Source organism: Pinus tabuliformis, chromosome 2_2 (assembly GCF_031772625.1).
Source record: "Pinus tabuliformis cultivar Carrire ecotype Pingquan chromosome 2_2, CPIR1, whole genome shotgun sequence".
Taxonomy (NCBI): Eukaryota; Viridiplantae; Streptophyta; class Pinopsida; order Pinales; family Pinaceae; genus Pinus; species Pinus tabuliformis.
Window position 1 is genome coordinate 491637235 of NC_142300.1, and position 18315 is coordinate 491655549.

Here is an 18315-nt window from a genome sequence, read left to right on the forward strand (position 1 = left end):
AAATAGGCGGCTTTTAAAGACAATAGAAGGCTATTTCCAACTCTATACATATTCTTTTCCATTACCTTTTCTTACTGTTTCTATAAAGTACAAAATCATAAACTCAAGATTTCACTATCTTCATTTAGGAACAACACAATTTCATCTTATTAAATTCATTCCACTAATGTTTTGCCATATATACATGAAACATGTGCAAATCTTTTAAAAAATGTCTTCTTTTTTTTTTCGTTGATCCACAACAATATCACTTTGCATTCAAATCTAATCAAGACAGATCTCAAAATATATTGAACAGTGGTGTCCTTGACTTCTATCTTAGAGGCGAGAAAAGGCTAAAAATGTTAGAGATGATGGCACATTCCTTACTGGTTACATTCCTGTAGATGGTTGCCAAGTGAATTGTCTAGGTTTTGATATTAATGTTCAATACTCTTTAATGCTTTTATTTCCAATAGATATTTGAAACTTGACAATCCAATTTGTTTACAATGTGTTTTGAAACCTATTCCCACAAACCTGACCTCGCCAGTTAATTAATCTTTGTACCTTAGGGACTCCTCACCATGACCATTCTAGGCACACCCCAAAATCATGGTAGTCCACGACACCACATTCCTTTCTGGCATATTGTCAAACACTCTATTTGCTTCCTCCATACTTCCACAATTCGCATACATGCAAGAAGGGCACTCCCCACAAATATACAAGACTCAAATCCAGTTCTAACAATATGGGCATGTACCTGCTTACCTCCTCTATCTTCAATACCAACGCAAACACCAAGAGCACTAGTGAAAGTGATCCGGTCCAGCCTCATCCTTGCCCTCAGCATTCGGAGAAAATAACTAAGTGCCTTCTCCCCATCCCCAGTGTTTGCATATCCTGCAATGATTGAATTCCAAGAAACCAAGTCTTGCTCAGGCATTTCGTCAGACATTTGGCAAGAAAACTCAATTGCACCCTATTATTATAGAAGTAAATTCAAAATTAATGGAAGCATCAATACAAGAAATAGAGGAAATCACATATATAGATCTAGAGGATCATATGGAGAATTTAGTACCACAATTTGAAGAGATCCCTGAGAATAATGAAACCCCAGATCCTAAGTTTGTTGAACAAGGAGAGTCATCAAAATTGAATCAAGTAAAAGGAAAGGCCCATAAGACCTAAATTACAAATTAAGACATAGAAGAAGACAATTAAAAAAACAATAAGGAAATTGACAAGAGCAAAAGACATGACTCTAAAACAAACAAAACATAACACTATCATTAGAAATGTTATTAACAAGAAAGATATTAAAAGTAAAAATTTTATGGGATTAAAATATTTAAAAAATAAAATGAAAATAAATACATAAGGGTAACAAGAAGCATGAAAAATCAAGGTAATGAGAATAACCTTGTTTCACCTAAAATAATGGAAAACTTAGAAGCAAGAAAGCCTTAATTGTCACCAACAAATCTAGGATGAGATAAAATTCTACAATAGGTCTATGAATAAATCAATTACGTGGAACAAGAGGCACATAATGAAAAGGTACAAGATTATTCTCATATTCCTGAACATTATTTTGAGTAGTGTGACTTTCCTTTAGACATTCCTATGGAAAAGGATATCATCAAAGCATCAAAATAAGAGGTAACAAAATTGGAAGTTTTAGAGAGACATATCAAAAGAGAGAATGAAATGCTCGAAGAGAAAAACCATAAGATTCTCAAAAGGATGTATCACTAGTAGCATAAAAATTCCAAATTCAAGAAATATAGGAGGGAACTACACTTAAAAATCAAAATTATGAACGAAAATATACTAGTGAGGAAGCCTAGATGGTTTGTTGCCAAGAAAAATAAGGGCACCCAAAACAACCTGGGCATTTTCATCTAACCATCTGAAACCATACTCTAAATGAGGAAGTTGACAAAAAATTTGCAATTTTGTCAAATTGCATGAGGACATGCACTAAATTAAGTATGGGGAATGATGGGCCCATAATTAATAACATTTCATCATTTTTTTACATTAGTCTGATCTCTTTTACCTTGTAGAAACCCTCATAATCATCTTTCCTACATCATTTTGTCATATTTCACATGAAATATTCCATATGAACTAAAGAAGGTTCTACAAATGTAATAATTATGTTATTCTACGTTTTATATGTTTTTCTTTGTAAAATTAGGCTAATATGCAAGTATTGTAGAAATTAACAATTTATGTAGCTCATCTATTAATCTGTAGTAGAATCCAAGGTTAGTAATGCTTTTGAAGTAGTGAAGTTGAATGAATCACATGGACAGGTAGAAAAAGACTGCAATAAGGTGATCCATCCATCTGGTGCATCAAAGAAGCGATTGAGTCATCATGGTGGTGAAATCAAATCTTAGGTCAACCCATGACATGGCACAAAGCGCGAAGATAGATTACACTAAGATGATTACGTGTTATAGCAACCAACATCAAGTGATGAAATATCTTTATGTATCAAAAATGTTAAGGAATAACACAATGATGGGTTGAGTGTTCATATGCATTAATAGTGAGATACAAGTGAAGCATAGGGATTAAATTTGAAAAATATCAAATGGATACTTTCTCATCATCCTCATTCTGATTTATAGCATTTTTATTATGATTTTGTTATTTTCAAAAATGATAGAAATTGACCTCACTTGGCACAGTGAAGGAGAATAGACACAACATATGAATTTCAACGTGGAAAAGGGTTGGCACATTATCCCTGTATTATTTCTATTTGTATATTATAATGCCTTCATAACACTTTATTTCATAGGGTCCCTAAACCCTAAACCATAAAACCTAAACTCTAAACCCTAAAACCTAAAACCTAAACCCTAAACCCTATGTATTTTATAACATTTTAAAGAGAGTTTTGTGACTTTTATCTATGTGTTTATTAAAAACATCTACTAAAGTGTTATAAAAACTAAAACGTAAACCATAAACCCTAAGCATTTTATAACATGTTAAAATTTGTTTGTAACTTTTATTTAAGTGCTTATTAAAAGAATTTACTAAAGCTCTATAAACCCCAAATCATATGCCCTAAACTCGAACCCTAAACCCTATACCATAAACCATAAGAATATTATAACATTTTTAAAAGTCTTTCGTAATTCTTATTTAAGTGTTTATTAAAAGAATTTTATAAAGTGTTATAAACCATAAAACCTAAACCCTATCCATTTTAAAACATTTTAAAAAGTGTTTTCTAACTGTTATTTAAGTGTTTATTAAAATAATTTACTAACGTCTTATAAACCCTAAACGGTAAACCCTAAAACCGAAGCATTTTATAACATTTTAAAAAGTTCTTTGTAACTTTTATTTTAGTTTTTATTAATAGCATTTACTAAAGTGTTATAAACCCTAAACCCTAAACCCTACACCCCAAACCCTAAATCCTAAACCCTAAACCCTAATCATAAAAGCATTTACTTAAGTGTTATAAACCGAAAACATAAACCCTAAACCTTAAGAGTTATAAAACATTTTAATAAGCATTTTGTAACTTTTTTTAAAGTTTTTATTAAAAGTATTTACTAAACCATCCCTAAATCCTAAACCGTAATCATTTTATAACATTTTAAAACATGTTTTGTAACTTTTTTTAAGTGTTTATTAAAAGCATTTACTAAAGTCTCATAAACCCTGAAACCTAAACTCTAAACCCCAAGCATTTTATAACATTTTAAAACCTAAACCCTAAACCCTAAACCCTAATGGGGGTGTAGTCTTGTTGAGTTGATTCTTGTTATATGGTACTGATGTGAAATACAACATAAACCCATGGGTAAAGACAATGTAAACACCCATAGGGGATTTGAACTAGTGACCTATCACAAGGAGTGCCGTAATAGTGCACCCATTTAGTGTCAATCCAAAACCCCGTGGGAAATTTTTTTGTTCAGTAGTGTGCGCCAGAGAAGGAGTAGTGAGGTTGATCACTAGACCTCCCACCCATTATAACTAAGCCTTTGCCAAAGAGCTTGAGCCACAGACTAAGCACTATTGATATTTTCATGTACAATTGATGGATTCAATTAGCTTATGGTTTTTCTATTTCACTTAAAATTTTATTTAATAGTTTACAATCTAGAACCATAGAAAAAAGATTTTAATGTTATATTAGAAAAATTATTTTAATATTGTGTAATTTGATATCAATTTAATTTTAAAAAATTATACCCCTAAAATAATATTTCACTTTTAAATTATTTAAACTTGTAGAAAGTTATAATAAAAAATACTTAAAATTTAAATTTCAAATAAAATAAAGAATATACCAATAATTTTTAGCCTTAAATTTAAAATTTGAATATCTTATAAGTACAACTAGTAAGATTCATAAATACCTTTGGTTTTATGTTATTTTTTTATATTTTAAATAATTATAACTAAATTATAAAAAAAGATAACATATTTTGACTAATGATATTTAAATTATAAAAAAATTATTAATTATTTTATAAATACAAATTTTATTAATCATTTTCTTTTTAGATATTTTCTTTACAATAAATTTATAATAATAAATAATTTTTTTTAAATATTGTGAATATTGATAATTAAAATATAATATTTTTTTTCATAATATTCTTTTCTTCATAGAATGTCCTCTTTTCTCCAGATGCATTGGATCATTGTTGTATGAAGATGCGGATTTCCTTCCTTTTGTGTGAAATTATGTTCGAGAGCCACAAAGCATGAAGCAGAGAATGAAAAAATCCTCAAGCAGAGGTATTCCTGTACAACCAAATTGGTCAACGCAATCTCCATACTTCTTCTCGATGGATGAGGTGAGGCAGAGCTTGTTTTCATTTGATTTATTAAATCTCTAATCTCTTTAGTTTTAGTAATGAAAATTTATTGATTATTTCTGCATTTTTTGTTTTTCTCATCTTCATTTCATTTATTAAATCTCTAATCTCTTTAGTTTTAGTAATGGCAATTTATTGATTATTTCTGCATTTTTTGTTTTTCTCATCTTCAACTTCCAAAAGAAAAGGGAAAATTCCAAGAAATTATATAGCTGAATGAAAGCGGCGAATGCAATCTCCATGTCACTTCTCTTTGGATGGATGAGGTGAGGCAGATCTTGTTTTCATTTGCTTTATTAAATCTATAATCTCTTTCATTTTAGTATTACGAATTTACGATGTATTTTTTATTTTTCCTTAATTGTACCACTTCCTCAATGGATAAATTGTTTAAGCATACATCACTTCCCCAATGTATAGATATGCCCACCTAACCAATTCAAAGTAATTCAAAATGATCCCAATATTCCTTTAAATCAATAGAATAATCAATGATCCCAATATTTTGTCTTTGAGGTTTCTGCGAGTCTCATGTTTGTACAGATTTTCTTCCAGATCCATGGCATGCAATTTCTTTTGTACCAATACAATAGTCACACCGTATTTAATCACTTTGGTTCTTTTTTTCCCTTCTCCTTTCTTCCTAATATTGGAATTTTAACCCTGAACATGTCGGATGTAGCCATGATTCACCGTACATGTTTATTATTACATTTCATTGTTCACCAACGTGTGATTGTAGAGTATTAATAAAGTTAATATGAAACTACGAAATATATCATTATACTAAGAATAATTCTAAATTTTGAAAATTATATTTATGTTTATGGTTAATTTTGTTTAAAGAAAAAAATCATGGACAAACAATTTATGGATACTATAAACATAAAAGTAATATAATAAGATTCATGTGAAGATTTACATTTTATTATTGTTTTAATATTGTATATTATAGAATAGGTTAATATATTATTTCATAACATTAAAAATAAAGTAACAATAAGTTTATAGGGCATATAATAGGTAGTGACATAGTGTTTTGTTAAGGCACTCCATGGTGAAAATATTACCAGTTTGAAATTTCTTGGGAAAAAATCCATCCATGTTAAAGGGTTTTGTAGCATAGGTCAGGTACCCTCGAGAGATAATGAGAACTTAGATATCCCTGGGTCATGGCTAGTCAAACCAAAGATTAAGGGTGTGAGTCATATAAGGATTCACATTACATAACAAACAAAAGGAACAGAGTAATAATAATGATGTTAGAAATTACTATTAATTTCAAATCAAAAATGACTTATTTTGGTTTATTCATATCTTAAATTAGTGTAGGAAAAATAATTAAATAGATGATATAATATAATAAAAATATCGATGCATTTAGAATTATTTGAAAGTTGCATCTAGGGACAATTTTGAGGGTGAAATGTTTTTCTCGTAGCAAAAAGATTGATATATATATATATATATATATATATATATATATATATATATATATATAGCCAATACAATTTAATTTTTTATAATACTTTTACTATTCTTAAAAGTATATTTAAATTCAATGTTGTATTTATATTATGGTTCATATTAATTATGTATTGAGTGAATTCAATCTAGCAGAAACCTTGTTGCAAAACCATCTCATTCGTAAGAGTATATGGTGAATGAGATGTGGACAACAAAAAAGAAAACGTATTTGAAATAACATCAATAGAGACTCCTAAAATAATTAACTCATGAGTGAAATAAAAGAATTTGTGTTTATTTATGTAACATTAATGAAATTTATACAATTTGTTAGAATATATCAAGAGGATTCGAAAATAATAAGGTTTTATATTAAAATTCACTTTCAATAAATCAAGGCATTTGTTGTTTGCACAAGAATTACCTATCTTCAAATAAGCTGAACTTCTCATATCGCTTCCCTAATCTAAAATACTAAGCCTAAGAAAAATATAAAGTGAGGAAATATTTGAAGCATAAGTAAACTATAAAGGGATAGCATATGAAAGATTACATTTTGTAAATACATGATGCCAACCTAATAGTCATTAAAATTTTGGTTATTCAACCTTTGTTGTAATATAATAGCTCTTCCAAGAACAAAAAGTTATAATTTGCAATCCATAATGATACTTAATCATTTCTCTCTGAAAATATATGAACCATCATTATAAAGTGAGATGTATTAGTATTAAAAAATAAAAAATTACATTTTTGGAAGCTTGAATATTAGAGATAAAATAATTTATTGTTAAACAAAATAATTAATCAAATTTAAAGCTTGTGAGTAATTTTATACTATAGTACAAACTAAGAAAAATAGAACCCATTAATTTTGATATGGCCAACTTTAAGGTGGTGGAGAGAAAATTCTTGTAACATGAGGTTGTGATTCATAAACCCACTTGCTTCTCATTCTTATCTATTATTCTTTTTTTTACATTGTCCCTTTAATATTTGAACCTTACAAAGGTTTAGGAGAAAATGGATTTTCATAAAGTGATTTATTAGAAATTATTCGCTTATATTCCTCTATATCAATATTTTAATGTGAACTATTTTGTATTTTTTGAATCTAACTATGTGGGAAAAATATGTGCTTAAATTCATTTATATGTTGTTACAAACGGGAAAAAAGATGTATTATTAAACCCTTTATCTTTCAGATATATCTTGGTAGAAAAACATATCTTAGAAAACCTCTAATAAGTTATATCTTTGTGAAGCCTATAATGCTTCCACAGAATCCTCTTCTAGTTTGTGGAGAAACAATAAGTTTGAGTTGGAATGCTCGCATAAGTGTCTTCATAATATTCATGAACAATAAAGGTGGTATGATGATACTTCCACCTTGTGTTTCATGCCATCATAATGCCAAGTTTTTTTCTAGGGTAGGGACAACTATACATCCGATGATATGTGTTCTTCAATGAAAGGAAAGAGGTTTCAAAGATAAACATTCCTCCTCCACTAGCTCTTGGAAAAAATATTATTTATTTATAAACATGAGCTTTCTATCTTTTGTTCTCCCATATCCTTGAGCTTTTTTCTTTTTCGCCTTATGTTAAATAAGGGTTAAGGGACTATTTTTTCCCAAGAGTGATGAAGATTTTTTTTGAATTTGTTTATTGTTGGGGGAGTATGGGTAATAAATAATGCTCTTTAGAAAACTAACTACCATATTTGACCTTGAAAAATAGGAATTTGTTGTACCCATTTGGGTCATTTTACCTTAAAAAGAAGCATGAATCCCCTATTATGTAGGTCGTTGTGGGAAATAAGGATTGAACACATTATAAACTAATTAACTAGCTTAAATATATAACTTTGCTGAGACATTTTTCTAAAGGTTGGGTTGAAAAAATCTTTGTTTAGATTTTTATTTTTCATTTTCTTGAGAGAAGCAAAGATGGTGTTGGCATAATTAGTCATCATATTAAGTTTGGATTGGATTGTAACCATGCAGCAACTTACTACATTAAAGTGTTTAGATAATTCATATATGTGATCAATACCTATAGAGCCCCAACCATTGGAATCTCTTATATGTGAAGGTGATCATCCATAATTGAAAAACCATACTAAAACGTTTCATAACTGTTGAGTAATAAAATAAAAGAAAAGGGAAAAAAAAATAAGAGTTATGAAACTTGATGTTTTGTTTATAAATTTTATAAAAATATATAAACTATTTTTTTAACTACTTATTTTTTTATTTTATTAAATTAAGAGAATAATAATATATTGTTAAACAATTATAATAATTATTTCATTATTCATTAGCATTTTATAAATTATTGATATATATATATATATATATATATATATATATATATATATATATATATATATATAAACTTAAATTTAAAGAATGGAAATTTCTTAAGATGTCATATACCTTTTAATTTAAGGAAGAAACTCAAGAACCAAAGAAGTTGATGTTTATTCCACACGCTTGAGGGAAGAAATATAAGAAATATAGAATAATGTTTTAACAATTTGTTTCTTTTTTCTATTAAATTATAATTATAATAATGATATAAATACTAAATAATTATTTAATTGATTATTTTTATTAAATTTTTTAAAAATGAATTAAAAATAGAATAAAAATAAAAATATACTTTAATAGAATAACAATTAAAATATTAAAATGAAAGCAAAAATATATTAATTTGGTTAATTTTTCCTTAAATTGGACCATGATGGGGGTGGAAGAACAGGTAACACTGAGTAACCTTTCTATAACAAACTCAATCTATACCTCTAGTCAATATATCAATTCCAGGCACTATTGTTATTTTCATGTTTAATTGATAGATTCAATTAATTTATGATTTCTCTATTTCACTTAGAAATTTTATTTGACGTGATTTACAATTTAACTGTCCATAGCAAAAAGATTTTGATATTACTATGGTAAAAAAAAAAAAATTAATACTGTGTAATTTAATATCAATTTAATTTAAAAAAATTATACCCCTAAACAATACTCCACTTTTAAATTATTTAAAAAATATAAAAAATCCTAATAAAAAAAATGGTTAAAATTTAAATTTCAAATAAAATAAAAATTACAAAAATAATTTTCAACAAATTTAAAAAAATACTAGGTGCAGACAAATCCTTATTAGATGACTATCACCTTTACATCTCGATCTTGATCCTTATTTTTATAAATATAAATAACAAACTAATTATTTTTTATTTTATTTTATTTATTTTAAAATATTTTAAATAATTATAATTAAATTATAAAAAGATTGATAAAATATTTTGAATAATTATCCATATTCCTCCTAGTCTCATGTGCTCACTATGAGACAACGCTCCCCTCCCCTTTTGCATGTCTTTCTGTTTGTGTGTAGTTATGAGTTATTGAAATATATTTTTTAATTTTATTATAAAAATTATATATATATATATATATATATATATATATATATATATATATAAGAGTTATTTTAAAAAAATGACTTATAACTTATGAATAATAATTTTTAATTTAAAATTAAAATTAAAATTAAAATTTTTAAAATGGGTTTGTAAAGTTTCTTAATCAAATAGAGATTATGTAAAACTTACAGATACCATTTAGATAAAGATTAAAATTTAAAACCCTATGCAACTCATAAATACTTTATCTGTTTTGGAAATTTTATGATTATGGAAAACTTCTGCGTATACTTTGAATAGCCATAGAAAATATAGAAATCAATAAAGAATGGAAATTTTGTAAATGTAACTCATTGGAAGAGTTGTTAACCAAATTCAAAAATTTATTTTCGTGAACCTTTCGAGGAGAATTTGGGAACCTTTCCAGGAGAAAAAGCAGGTAAACATACTAAATAATGCTATGATTGTTTCGGAACGATTAGAATGTCTTATATTCCGATCAGATGATTTGGTGTTCAATCTTAATTTATGCATCCTAGTGCATACCAAGCATACTAGTGCATACAAAGAATGTTTCGAGACTTCTAAAGCATGAGAGAATTTTCTAAAAGGATTTGGAATGTGCTCTTCTGCTTGTTCACATAAGGCACGGCGTGAAGGCCCATAAGTTCCTTTTCTTTAAGTTTTCTGCAGTCAATACTTTTCCATGGATGAATTCCATATCTTCTTCCAAAGCCGGCTTGGCGAAAAATGTGTGGAATCTTTTAACAGCATAGTATACCCATCTTTCACTAAGTACATATTGCTCTTGCATCCTGTCCAAATTCGTTGATCCAACTTGCCAGTGGCAACTTGAGCATATCCTTTCAAAATATTGAACAAAATTGGCCAATGGGGTTTGATATTTGGTAGGATGTCCAGGTGCAGCCAGCCAGTTGAGACCCCATCTCTATTCCAGAGGGATATATCAACAATTTTCTCAGTGCCACTGGCCTTCAACTAGCTAAGAGAGTTTCCATGTCGGCGTTGGTTCCTTCTAAGTTGAAAATTTGGATTATGTCCATCCATAATTGGATGCGATCACCATTTCATTTGTCATAGTTATTGCCACTTCATTTATACCTCTTTGTTGAGTTATACATCCATGTCAAAATGCCTGCAATGTCTAGGTATAATCTTATAAAAATTTTATTTTGAATGTTATTTAAAATATACTAGTATAACCTTATTTTTATTTATGAAAACAGGGCATAGTGGTGGACTACTCATAAGGAATTTTAGTGCATTTGTGACATAATCATATTTGTGACTAGGCATACTAAATATTTAACATTTTGTTTAAGTTTTTTCATTATTTATTTTCCCCATGTGGTAGAAAAATATACATGCATATATTTAAACAAAAATATAGTTTATGTTCACTAGTGAGACTACAACAACCATGGAGTTAGTTGATATGTTGTTTCTCATGGTCTTGTGCTTCATATTTATTACCACCAACCTGTTTTCCATCTTTTTCTAATAACAAGGTAAATTGATAGAAGAAAGATTCCTTTTTAATTTACCAAATTATATAATTTGTTTATTTCATGATCGTTGAATTAAACTCATTATTTGTTTTTATCCTTCCCATATTATATTGGAATTTTACAATATATTTCTATATTAAAAGCTTCACGTCATCAATTTTATATGTTTCAAATCCAACTACATGGGAAATATTTACACCTAACATCATGTATGTGTTCATTGTTGCTTCAAATAGAAAATATGTGTGTTCTTCATCTTTACATCTATGGGATGTATCCTTGTAGAGAAAAGATGTCTTAGAAAACCGCTAAGAAGCTAGATCTTGACATGGTCTAGAATTCTTTCACTACATCCTTTTACATTTTGTGGAGAAATAGGGAGATATTCATGGGAAATGAAGGCGATATAATGATACTTCCACGATGTGCTTCTTATTAGCATAATGGTGTTTTTTTCCTAGGGTAGGAACAATTATACATGCGATGATAATTGCTCTTAAATCAAAGAGGTTTAAGAGACAAAATGTCCTCCTCTATTTTCTCTTGAAATGGAAGACAATATTATGGAGTACTAAACTTGATCATACAATAAGATGCACTATTAGTGAGTGCCTCCTCATTTGTTCTCCCATATCCTTAATCCTTGTCTTTTCCCCCATTAAATTAAGAATGTTACAAGGGATTATTTTGTTCCATGAATGATGAAGAAGCTTCTAAAATGAGGTTCCTATTTGGGGGGTATGAGTAACAAACAATAGACTTTTTGGATGTAGATCATTATATTTTTTTTGGCAACTTACTACCTTTTTTTTAACCTCTAGAGATTAGAATGTGTTATGCCCATCTGCTTGATTTTATCCTAAAAGGAAGCGTGAAGTTCATAAAGTCTATGCTCCCATGGGAAATATGGGCTAGACACATTGTAACCCAATTAACTAGATTAAATGTATGATTTTGTTAGATGGCATATCTTTATTAACCTTATCCTCATTTTTATTGGAGAAAACAACATGGTGTTGGAATATTTGATTATATTATTAAATGTGGATTTCATTGATGCTATGTAACTTTCTAGGTTAAGGTGTTTGGACAATTTCTAGACTTGATGACTCCTATAGCCTATAAACCAAAACTAACTATATGAGGATGTTGATCATTACTAAGTGAGGCTCTTAAGATCTCTCGTACCTCTTGAGTTAAGGAAGAAACACAAGAAGTAATGAATTTGATGTTTACTCTAACAGGTTGAGAGAAGACATATAGAATAATATTTTGACAATTTGCTTCCTTATTTCTATCCAATTATGACTATAATAATGATATAAATACTAAATAATTCTTTAATTGATTACTTTTACTAAACTTTTTAAATAAAATTGAAAATATATTCGAGTATAATAACAATTAAAATATTAAAATGAAAATGAAAATATATCTACTTGACTAAATTTTCCTTAAATTGCATCCTATTGGGGATGGAAGAACTCGCTAGCATTGAGTAAAGGTTCTATAACAAACCAATTCTAGTATTTCTAGTTAGGCACTATTGATATTTTTTTTTTTTTTGGTAGGTAAGCACCCACAGTGGATTTGAACTAGTGACATATTGCAAGGAGTGCCTTCATAGTGCACCCATTTACCGTCAATCCAAAACCCCGTGGGCAAAATTTTTGTTGAGTAGCGTGCGCCAGAGAAGGAGGAGGGAGGTCGATCACTCGACCTCCCACCCATTATAACTAAGCCTTTGCCAAAGCGCTTGAGCCATCGGACTAAGCACCATTGATATTTTCATGTACAATTGATGGATTCAATTAACTTATGGTTTTTCTATTTCACTTAAAATTTTATTTAATAGTTTACAATCTAGTGAACCATAGAAAAAAGATTTTAATGTTATATTAGAAAAAATATTTTAATATTGTGTAATTTGATATCAATTAAATTACAAAAAATTATACCCCTAAAAAATATTTCACTTTTAAATTATTTAAAACTTGTAGAAAGTTATAATAAAAAATAGTTAAATTTTTAAATTTCAAATAAAATAAAGATTATACCAATAATTTTTAGCTTTAAATTTAAAATTTAAATATCTTATAAATACAACTAGTAAGATTCATAAATACCTTTGGTTTTATGTTATCTTTTTATATTTTAAATAATTATAACTAAATTATAAAAAAAATAACATATTTTGACTAATGATATTTAAATTATAAAAAAATCATTAACTATTTTATAAATATAAATTTTATTAATCATTTTCTATTTTAGATATTTTCTTTGCCATAAATTTATAATCATAAATATTTTTTTTTTTAAATATGTGAATATTGATGATTAAAATATAATATTTTTTCAATAATATTCTTTTCTTAATAGAATGTCCTCTTTTCTCCTAGTCTGATGTGGTGGTAGTCTGATGTGCTCACTATGAAACAACGCTTTCTTTTTCCATGTCTCTGTGTTTGGTTCTTGTGCATCTGTTTGGGTTTGCATTTATATATGTCATTATTATTTTTGTTTCTATGTGTTCCTTTTGTGTCAAATTATGTTTGAGAGCCACAAAGCATGAAGCAGAGAATGAAAAATCCTAAGCAGACGGATTCCTGTACAACTAAATTGGTCAATGCAATCTCCATACTTCTTCTCGATGGATGAGGTGAGGCAAAGCTTGTTTTCATTTGATTTATTATATCTCTAATCTCTTTAGTAATGGCAATTTATTGGTTATTTCTGCATTTTTTGTTTTTCTCATCTTCACCTTCCAAAAGAAAAGGGAAAATTCCAAGAAATTTTATAGGCAATGAAAGCGGCCAATGCAATCTCCATGTCACTTCTCTCTGGATGGATGAGGTGAGGCAGATCTTTTTTCATTTGATTTATTAAATCTCTAATCTCTTTCGTTTTAGTATTACGAATTTACCAATTATTTGTGGATTTATTTCAGCGTCTTTACTGCTCATATAGAATGGACAAACCACGGAGTGAGCACCACTATGGAGCAAGCAGCTTTAACGTACCTTATAGTTACTTCTCAATACCTGCTTGATTGTGGTGTTAGCTGCTTTAAATATCGATTTACTTGGAACTTTTTGATGTTGTTACTTTGTGGTGTTGCTACTTTAAATATCGATTTACTTGGAATTTTTTGATATTGTTACTTTGTGGTGTTGCTGCTTTAAATATCGATTTACTTGGAACTTTTTGGTGTTGTTAACTAGACGGAAATATAGATGATTCGGTGTACATGATTCTTACACCGAATAGAAGCCAACAATTAACTTCTCTCAATTGGAATCCAGACCATATAACAGTTAACTTCTCTCAATTAGAATCCAGAACATATAACTATATGCAACGTCAAAAATAACTATATAAAACATCAAAAGAAAAGAGTGAAGCTCTGTTCTTTCTTCCTAAACCTAATCCGTCGTCTCTTAAAAAAACCCGTTTCAAGATGCAGTTACCGTAATCTCTCGTTTTGCTAATATTCTATTGATTGGGAGCGTGTCAGCTCACCTAGGTAGGTGGATTGTATTCGGTTGGTTGTTACACCGTCATCACACTGTTGCGGTTATATTTCATTGGACGAACGCATGCAAGGGCCTATTATACTTTCTCAAATATAATAATTTTTTCACATACTTAATATAAAACACAGATTTATGTCTCTGGTTTTTTGTTAAATAAAACGTTAGGATCCTATGATAGAGAGTATAATAGAGTCTCTCAAGTATAGGTAAAATAAAACATTTTTTTAACAAAATATAATAATTTTTTTAGATCTTATGATCGAAAGTACAATAGGATTTATTACTTAAATGTAATACTTTTTTCACATAGGTAAAACAAAACATTGTATCTTTTCTCTCAAGTATAATAATTTTTCGAAATAGGTAAAATAAAACAATGGATCTTCCAGAAAGGATCTATTATTTTATTTTATCTATGTGAAAAATTATTCTATTTGAGAGACCATTATACTCTCAAATATGGGATTAAATGTTTTATTTTACTTATGTGAAACAATTATTATATTTTGTCCAGACAGATATTTTATTTTATCTATGTGAAAAAAATTATTATATTTTGTTAAGAGAGATTCTTTATTTTACCTATGTGAAAAAATTATTATATTTTGTTATGAGAAAGAGATATTACTAAAAAAGAGAGAGATGTTTTATTTTACCCATGTGAAAAAATTATTATATTTTGTTATGAGAGAGAAATGTATTATTTTACCTATGTGAAAAAATTATTGTATTTTGTTATTAGTGAGAGAGAGACATGTTTTATTTTACCTATGTGAAAAAATTATTGTATATTTTTATTAGTGAGAGAGAGACATGTTTTATTTTACCTATGTGAAAAAATTATTATATATTTTTTTATTAGTGAGGGAGAGAGCGAGAGAGATGTTTTATTTTTTATTATCTTTTGTTATGAGAGAGAGAGGGATGTTTTATTTTACCTATGTGAATTATATTTTGTTATTATTTAGAGAGAGGGGTGATGGGAAAAGGGAGGGAGGAGGAGAGAGGGGGGGTCACACGCACAAATAGACAGACATCGGGGAGGTGGGGAATATATGGGGAGAGAGAGAGAGAGAGAGAGAGAGAGAGAGAGAGAGAGAGAGATGGGAGGAGGGAGCAAGAGGTGGGAGAGGGGACGTGTTGGCGAGGCAGAGTGGGAGAGAGAGAGATGAGTAGGAGATGTATAGGAACAGTGAGAGGGAAGAGGGAGAGGGAGTGAAAGAGGGTGAGGGAGAGGGAGCAAGAGTGTGTGTGTGAGATAGAGAGAGAGATGGGTTTAGAGGGAGAGGGAGAGAGAGAGAGAGAGAGAGAGAGAGAGAGAGAGAGATGGAAGAAGGGAACAAGGGAGGGAGGCGAGAGGGGAAAAGAGAGGGAGACGGAGGGAGAGGGAGTTAGGGGGAGAGAGATAAAGACAAAGAGAGACGGGAGGACGGGGGGAGGGATAGAGAAGAGGGGGGAGGGAGAGAGAGGGAGTGTGGGAGAGAGAGAGAGAAAGGGAGAGGGAGAGGGAGAGGAACAGTGAGAGGGAAGAGGGAGAGGGAGGGAGAGAGGGGTACTCCCTAGGTGTTAGAAGCCATATTAAATACTTTTAGAGGTACTACAAGTTCTTAACAAGACCCAGATCTCACAATCTATTATCAAATTGAAGAAGGCACTTTTGTAAGCTAGAAGAAGGATGCTCCCATGATAATGGACTCTCTATCATCCCCAAGATGTGTTCTCCAATGAATGCTCCCTATCAACCATCCAAGAAATTGTCTTCTTTTTTTGTACCGATTGATGAGCCCAACTTGAAGATAGGATCCTTAACAATCATGGTCTTCTCCAAAAAGGCACCTAACACTATGTTGCAACAAAACTATAAACAAGAGTAAATGCCTAAAATTGTGATAGTTGCGTGCTATTTCACCACCCACTTTCAAGTCTATGATTTCTTGTGCTACACATAACAAGTTCCACAAACTTTGAGTTCTATGATTTTTTGTGTTGCACGTAACAAGTTCCATGCGTTGCACATAACAAGTTCTATACTATCTTTTTATTAAGGCATGTTGGAATCTTAATGCACCCCTTGGGATAGTTTTATTTTTCTAAAGGTATCTCCCATCCTCAACCCCTCCCCATAAGATTTGAACCTATTACCTAATGAGAAGTAAACCCCACAAAAACTATATATATATATATATATATATATATATATATATATATATATATATATATATATATATATATATATATTCTTTATTTTTCCTTAATTGTACCACTTCCTCAATGGATAAATTGTTTAAGCATAAATCACTTCCCCAATGTATAGATATGCCCACCTAACCAATTCAAATTAATTCAAAATGATCCCAATATTCCATCACATCAATAGAATAATAAATGATCCCAATATTTTTTCTTTGAGGTTTCTACGAGTCTCATGTTTGTGTAGATTTTCTTCCGGATCCATCGCATTCAATTTATTTTGTACCAATATTGTACCAATAGAATAGTCGCACCGTATTTAATCAATTTGGTTCTTCTTTCCCTTCCCCTTTCTTCCTCATATTTGAATTTTAACCCTGAACATGTCGGAGGTAGCCATGATTCACCGTAGATGTTTATTATGACATTTCATTGTTCACCAATGTGTGATTGTAGAGTATTAATCAAGTTAGTATGAAACTATGAAGTATATCATTATACTAAGAATAATTCTAAATTTTGAAAATTATATTTATGTTTATGGTTAATTTTTTTTAAAGAAAAAAATCATGGACAAACAATTTATGGATACTATAAACGTAAAAGTAATATAATAAGATTCTGGTGAAGATTTACACTTTATTATTGTTTTAATATTGTATATTATAGAATAGATTAATATATTATTTCATAACATTAAAAATAAAGTAATAATAAGTTTATAGGGCATATAATAGGTAGTGACATAGTGTTTTGTTAAGGCACTTCATGTTGAAAATATTACCAGTTCGAAATCTCATGGGAAAAAATCCACCCATGTTAAAGGGTTTTGTAGCATAGTTCAGGTGCCCTCGAGAGATATTGAGAACCTAGATATCCCTCGGTCATGGCTACTCAAACCAAAGATTAAGGGTGTGAGCCATATAAAGATTCACATGACATAAAAAACAAAAGGAATAGTGTAATAATAATGATGTTAGAAATTACAATTAATTTCAAATAAAAAATGACTTATTTTGGTTTATTCATATCTTAAATTAGTGTAGGAAAAATAACTAAATAGATGATATAATATAATAAAAAATCGATGCATTTAGAACTATTTGAAAGTTGCATCTAGGGACAATTTTGAGGGTGAAATCTTTTTCTTGTAGCAAAAAAATTGATATATATATATATATATATATATATATATATATATATATATATATAGCCAATACAATTTCATTTTTTATAATACTTTTACTATTCTTAAAATTTATATTTAAATTCAATGTTGTATTTATATTATGGTTCATATTCATTATGTAT